Genomic DNA, 7,761 nt, shown 5'->3' with positions numbered 1-7,761 from the left:
CAGCTGGGTGCAGAGCTCGGAGGCCTTGAAAACACACACCACGTTGGAGGAAGCTGTTGAAGCTCTGTTCTGTTCGACGGTGGCGGTAATCTGGGTCATGGAGGTAAATGTCAATTTATGAGGTAAATAAATTGGGTTGGGTACTTGGGCCCTGCTGTCACCTACACGACAGCAGGTGAGGCACCTCAGTGATTTTGGTCAAATGTTAATAATCTTGAATGAGTTTGAATATTTTAAACTTTTAATGTGAGCAGATTCCCTTGATATTACAGTCAACAAAGGCATACGAATCTATATGTGCAGAACAATGTAGAATATTTCTTTTCAGAAATAAATCCTAGAATATTAAAGGCTGTTTGCGACTAGCTTAAAACTTATTTTGATTGTGTCTTATTAAAGCAATGACTGACAACTCTGACTCTTCACTCTGTAAAGTTATTCATGCGTTAAAGTCTGACTGGAAAGCTTCTTTTAGTTTATTTGCATGATGAGGGAATAATGCAGCTTTGGAGAAGCAGACAAACGACTAATAACATTTCTATTCAGAGTTGATGAGCTGTGTGGCTCTTCAGTAGAGCTCTGTTAGCTGTCACATGAAGCGTTTACTTTTCTTCACCAGTGTACATGGAAATATGTTTTAAAAGAATCAAATAACTTATCAAAAGTCAAGCTTTTCTTGTACTTCAGCCTTTAACATTTGTTTTTATTCAGCTGTGACAGACTGCTTTTGTGCACCACCGTGCAAATTAGTGCAGTATGAATAATGGTAAACCCTGATGGATTAAATTAGCTGAAACAATTAGTCAATTCATCAATGAGTCGACAGAAAATTACTATTATGTGTCTTTTAGCAAAAAAGCCAGAAAGTCATTGTCTACAGCTTCTTTGCTGTTATGGTTGCAAATCTGAATAATGTTTTATAATAATGCATTTATTTTGTTAGTCCTTTTTGTAATAATAAATTGAGAAATTGTAAATAATCAGATTAATGAAAATAACTGTTGGCTGCTGCCCTTAATAAAACAATTAAATAGATGATAAATATATGTAGATCGTTTGCTTAAGTATCCATTGGCTTTTGAAACAAACACTGTAAAATAAATAAATAGTGAAGCAGATGTTCAGACTTCATTAGTATGTAAGTTTGCTCCAGATCAGTCCTGGAGTTTCACTCTTACAGATGTTAATTGAGCAGTGAGCAACAATACTGATTTGAATTGCTTCTTATTTGGACGTGTTTGTCCGAAGTTAAACTTGTGTTTCCTCTGCAGGGGATGGTGGTAGAGGGGGCTCCACCGTCAGTGCGATATCCCATTAAAATCCACTCTTGACTTGCGACCCGGGTAAGATGTAACATGTTTTTCTTTGTATGTTTTCTCATATTGACAAAAGTGCTGTTTCACCTCGTTGACGAGCTTAGATTTTACTTATCTTAGACTTTAAGTGACTGAGTGTCATATTGAGTTGTTTTATATCTTTAAAACACAGCAGATGTAAGTAGGACTTAACCACCTACGCACATGATTTATCATTGTTAATGTCACACTTTGAGGGCTTGTAGTTACCTGTGCTCACCAACATTGTTCCGCACCTGATCTTCATAATGAAAATAAGCTTCAGTACAATTATGCTTTAAAGCTTTTAACCCACAATAAGCTTTGACATCCAAGCTTGACGTGAGAAATCGTTTTTCCTGTTGCAGCCTGTACAAGAAGGAGTGTTTTTTTCTGGAGGACCACTGGCTGCACGAGGGAGGACTGCACCTTCAGGCACATCCCAGAGCACAAGAACATCAACAGGGACAAGTTCACCAGTAGAGTGGGAAATGTTCACATGTAGGGAATAAAATGACAAGCATGCATTGTTTCCTTTTGATATTTGACACAGTGGTGGTGTCAGACTGTGCTGCTCTCAGTCAGCTTGCTTTCATCTTGGTTTTTGGTTCTTGTGAACAATTTTCGTTTTGGTTTGTCATATTCTGTTGCATGTCTTTTGAAATGTTTGCACCATGATGGCCAGCCATTGTTGTACAAATACAAAGGGCACATAATACTATTATACTGCTGTACTATAGTATGAATGCATATGCATGGAGCTTTGGGCATTCCTTAGCAATATGATTTTGTCAGGGATTATCTGTAATTATCTAATCTGTTAAAAGACTGTGTTAAAATACTTGATTTTTACTTTGTTGCGTTGTTTTAGAATTAATTTTTAACAGATTTTTCTGTTTTTCAGTCACCACTAGGTGGCACTGCTACCTTTGTATCCCTTACCTTTGGGGCAACAAACTGTTCTGTTTTTATTTGAGATTAGATTAGATTTTTTAAAGGCCGTGATTGATGAGTAGTTATGCTACAGGCACATTTAATGTGCTATGTTGAGCTTTGAAACTCGGCTCTGTAATCAGATTGTTTGGGCAGTGGGTTTGTTTAATGTGTGGGTTGGATTAGTTTAGTAGTTCTGTACATTATATATACATGTTGTAATTTGTAATCTGTTGGAGAATCGGTTTTAAGTGTAGAAATGTTTGGACACAAACTGTCATACAATAAGTGCCTTTTAGTTACTGTATCTGCAGCTCATTATGAGTTAATATCGTGCCATCCACATTAATATAAACAGAACAAGACTTGTAGATGGAACAATATAGATGTGAGTCACTACAAAGGGTAATAAAGTCATCCTCATGAAAAGCTGCATAAGGCTAAAGCATGATTTGTGAGCAGGATTATTCAGGCCTCAGCATGCAGCTCAAGTGTAATTTGGGATATCACTATGAGGTCAGAGGAAGCCGTGACTTGAGGATGAGAGGCCCAGTGGTTTTCCGCTGTCCCACCGCTAAAACACCACCAGATTAATCCAGGCAGCAGCAGTGTATCCTGTTGCAGTGTCCTTGAGTGAGTAGCCCTCTGCAGTTCGAGTCTGAGCAGATTCCCAGTTAAACACCTGAAAAGTAACTGTTGCCCCTGAGATTTTATCTAAAGTAAGGTTCTTCTAAGCCTAAAATACCTCTCTTCAATCTCCCTGACTTGTGTCTGTGTGCCGTTAATGTGGGTGGGATTTGTGCAGATCCCTCTTTGCTGAGGCCCAGCAGGTTTGTTATTTGACTCAAGCAGTTCAAGGTCACTTTTGTGACTCCTGTTACGTAATGTTTGGGGTGTGAATTACAAAACCTTCCCAAAGAGCTGAATAATTATCTAAAAACGAGGTTGAAGCGATGGGGAAGAAAAAAAGTTGAGGCATTTAGCTGTAAAATGTGCTTAGTTTTGACCCTACAGGCAGAGCAGCTGCACTCGTGGACATTAATTGGCTGATGGTGGCATACCTCACAAAGCCCTTTTGATCGGTGTGAGATTTGAGAGCATGAAAGGCCTGTAATACTAATAACATGAACTCTGGGTGAACCCATAGGCAGCACTGGGACATCCAGTTGATACATTACCAACCTGTAATATGGGTCTATATTTAATCTTATTGGTCTGCTTGACTTTGTCCTGCTAGAAACCTGTTCAAATGCAGATAAAGACTGATAAGAGGTTTGGGTTCACAAAACCGGCTGGAATCAACATCCCGCCACTCTGGCCCGGACAAAGCCAATCCCTTACTTAGCTAAAGCAAACACCAGGAAGATTAACTGCATCTTGTTAAAAGGCTGCTTGGTTTGTGGAGCTCTCAACAGATTTCTCTCCCTCCCAAAAGGAGGAAAGAGGAAACAAGAAAACACGGTAACAGAAATTAACCAGCAGACATGACATGTTGCTCTCCCACTCTTTGCTTTTTGATGTATGGCTATGCAGCAAAAATCCTCCTCACTCTCCCTCGAGAGAACTTTTGAGATGGAGTAATTGAATGCATTGCTTTTAGCGCAGAGCCACATAATCTAATTTTTATTCTAATTCTGTGGTTTCCCACTGCTGGTAAATAAACTATTGATGTGACATGAGGGAGTAGCTGACTCACGCTGTATATCAACAGTCTGATTTGTTTCTCAAGGAGCCAAAATAAACGCTCCACTGCAGCTCTGCAGCCGTTCAGCTTACAGGCCTCTGCTTGAACTTCATAACCTTCCCAGCAGGGCTGCTGCTGTTTGCTTGTCCTCGTTTTAAAGGAATGACACTTCAAACGTAGCAGTGTGTGTATTCTGGAGCAACACACTCAGCATTATCTTCTTTGTTTTGCTTCTCTTCCAGCAAATTCTTGTAGGAGCACTGTCTTTGCAGTTTAAAAGCCCTGGAAAGTTATTTATTGAGATGTGGTCTGACATGAGTTTGCAACTTTAAAGTGGTTTTGCTTATTTCACAGGAGAATTGTCTGCTTGTAGGGTTTTCTCTGTGCTCTTCTGACTGGTGTAAAGTTGGCAGGATATTTCTGTGCAATGGGCAGAATTTAGCAATATTTAAATCAAAAGCTGGTGACAGTTGTAGGGTCGTTGTCCAACGCTGTTAATCAAATGTGATGATAACCCACCCGCAAAGTCCTGAAGCACATTAGTCGGGTATTTAAAATCTCAAAACAACATTAGTTTTTTCTTCAAAACCTCAACTTAAATATGTTTGATAATAATTAATACTTACAATTATAAAGAAGTGCTCACAGTGAAATCAAGTTTTAAGGGGCTTTGAGACTTTGTAATACCCAGAGTTAGCTTAGTGTCTGTGTCAACAGCAGATCTATTTTTGGGGGTAATAAGGTGTTAACCATATAAAAAATACAACTTTGCTCTTTGCTCAAAATGTCAAGATTGTGTTGTTTGTTGCCACTGGAAAGTCTGTAAAAAAACCCAGAAAATCTCAGCAGTATTCTTTATGTTGAAACGTACATGTGTAAGTATACAAACGACTGTGTGTGCAGATTGTAATGAGCGCGATAACTGAGATCAACAAGATGCTGTGATGGTAGACTCACACAATGGGGAGGCATCTGGTTCACTGCAGCCTCTTCCCAACCTTTGCTGGATTCCTTTGTTGCACTGTGAAATGAATACAGTAATTGTCACAATGAGAAATTGACCTTCCCTTTAATCACGACAGAGGCCCCCTTAACAAGTTAAAATAGCGCAAACCCAATTAGGGAATTGATTGCTTGCTTTCATTTTCCTCATTTGCATCAGGGTCATATAGGGAAGATAAATTAATGTCTAGTCTTTTGTCCACACTGTCATTCCTGGTTGTGAAGTATCTATTGCTGAGAAATGAGCAGGAGAAAAGTCTTTTGTCTACCCTTGACAAACTCATCTCTGATAATCTGCTGCTAAACGCCTACGGAGAGAAAGACCTGCAGCAGATTAAAAAGTCCTCACACTGTCACATACTGCTGTACAGATACACACACGTTTTTATGTTAATGAGATAATCTGACGCATCACTCAAAGGACAAGATCCGTTTTCATGAATGTTGCAGGTCATGGCGCTGAACCCCAAAGCCCATTGGTTCGAACAAAATATGTAAATCTATATCACACTGAGGTTTAAACAAGGCTCAGTAATTTCCCGAAACAGCTGGACACTGTGGTTTTCAGAAAACACTGATCAAATAGAAGTAAATAGTGTACCTGTTTGGGACTATTTTCAGCTGTGGATTAATACACATTTGGTGGAGTATATACAGCAGCAGGGTGCTGTGTGTTATTGTGCACTACACAAATATTGTGCTGGATTAAACAGTCTAGAGTTGGATCTGAAATAACCCTTTGAAACACTAAACTGACTGACCGAGGCAGCGGTCGACCAGTAACTCCTTTGTTCTGCAAGTTTAAGTTACTGTTTTTGTCAGTGGAGTCTGGTGGCTTTGAAATGAGCGATGGAAAGGATATTTTTGATTAAACAAAAAGGATCTTACAGGTCGATCTCTGCAGGGATCCTTCCTGTAATGTTGTCAGACATTTCATATAACAATCTGAGCCTGTAAATGGTAAAAAACACTTTTAGTGGACGTACTTTGATCAGACACAGTTTCCCTACAGGATTACATTAACAGCCACTGTAGATTATTTGCTGTTTGTTCTCAGCTGCTGTCTGAGGCGATATATACTGGACTAATTCCAAAAGGTTTTGTATCTTACAGTCATTTCAAACCCAAAACATGCAAAAGGGACCCAGGTTTAAAAATACCAGTTATTCTTTAACTAAATCTAATCTAAAAGTGCCTCAACTGATGTCTGTTGAATCAGCATTGGTTGGGGGAGTGGAGATAGAAGTGAGCGTACCAGACCTCTGTAGCACCTCATCATCTACATTAGCCCCCACTACCATAACACACCCAAATATCCAGCTGAACTGTCTGTGGTCAGGTTGCATTGTGGGTACTGTAGGCGCCAGGTCATGACAAAGAAGGAGAACATGGAGTAAAAATGTTGATAATGCTGATGTTGCTGCATCCATTTTGATTCTTTTTGTTTGCAAACTGTCCATTGTAAAGAGAACATTGTTATAGGAGAATAAAGATAAATCAGTGCGATACCCTTGATAAAAATAACACCCAGTGTGACAGTGTGACTGTTTTTAATCGTTTTTGAACAACAATGGAGCTCTATGGCACTTAAGGATAAGTTATGTCAGGATCAGGATACATTGATTGCTGGTTTTCATGGAATTATGCTGGTCAGCGATGATACGATTGCAACAGCTGTAGTTAATGGGTTAACATAAAACCTCCTGTATGTTCACTACGACGGTCTAACTGCACCCGTAAGGTACACCCCTGTTTCTTTAAATTTAAATAATTCATGTGTGCAGGTTTTTATGTGTATTATGTGCATGTTTATGTTCACACACAGACTGCAGGGCGACAGGGGGGATAATCGCATTGACTCCCTTTGATGTCGTCCCTGATAAATGACAGTTTAAAGGTTGAATCTGGCATCTGTTTCATCTCCGTGAGACTTGCACAGGCACATATTCTGTGTGTTGTCACTTTATTTTGGTCTTTGTCTCTGTGATCGATTGAGAAATGGCCTGTATGGGAGCAAAGTGTCATTAACATGATTAGAGGCTTGTAAACAAAAAAGGGCCTTTGGGTTTTCAAGGCACCACTGCGCACACGATGATGTAAAGCTGGGCATGCCTCAACTTGTGTTTCCTTCAAGTATTTACGTGACTTAATGGGGTGAAAAATATGTGGCCTGTGTGCACTGCAATCATTAAAACCTCCAGTCAGGTTGTATTTCATCTTGCTATCAACCTCCATATCTGGAGGTGTAACGTGTTCAAGGGCATGAAAAATGATGCGGCCTGTAAATCCTTTCATTGTTGCCTGGAGGAGTTTGACTTCCAATAATTGATGCCCATTTCCATACGGCACCTGTCTTCATTCCTGCCAAACTCTAAGCTAAATCTCACATGGGCCTCTTTCACACACAGTCCAAGGCTCCGTTTTGTGCCATTCATTTTTCAAAAACCTTAGATTAACCTCTCTGACACCGAATACAATAGTGTCACCGTTAATCTGCGGGTTATTCCTCAGACAGTGATGTATAACAGGAGACACTTGTAATAAAACTTTGCCCTCCAGGCTTTAACCAAACTGCGTGCTTCCTGTACAAATGAAACCTGCTTCCTTTAATACAGATAATGCTGAGTGGCATGTCAGCTCAGTTTAAGTGTTATATTAAAAAGGATTGGTGTTCATGAATGGTAAGGAAAAATAATTCACTGCTGAATTTTGTGTCTCTCCTTAAAGGACAACACTAGTATTTTTAAACCTGGGCCCTATTTCTTTATATATTTTGAATTCAAAGTCATTGGTAGGTACAAAACCTTT

The sequence above is a fragment of the Pempheris klunzingeri genome, chromosome 13, assembly GCF_042242105.1.
Source record: "Pempheris klunzingeri isolate RE-2024b chromosome 13, fPemKlu1.hap1, whole genome shotgun sequence".
NCBI lineage: Eukaryota > Metazoa > Chordata > Actinopteri > Acropomatiformes > Pempheridae > Pempheris > Pempheris klunzingeri.
Note: the sequence above shows the minus strand (reverse complement) of the source record.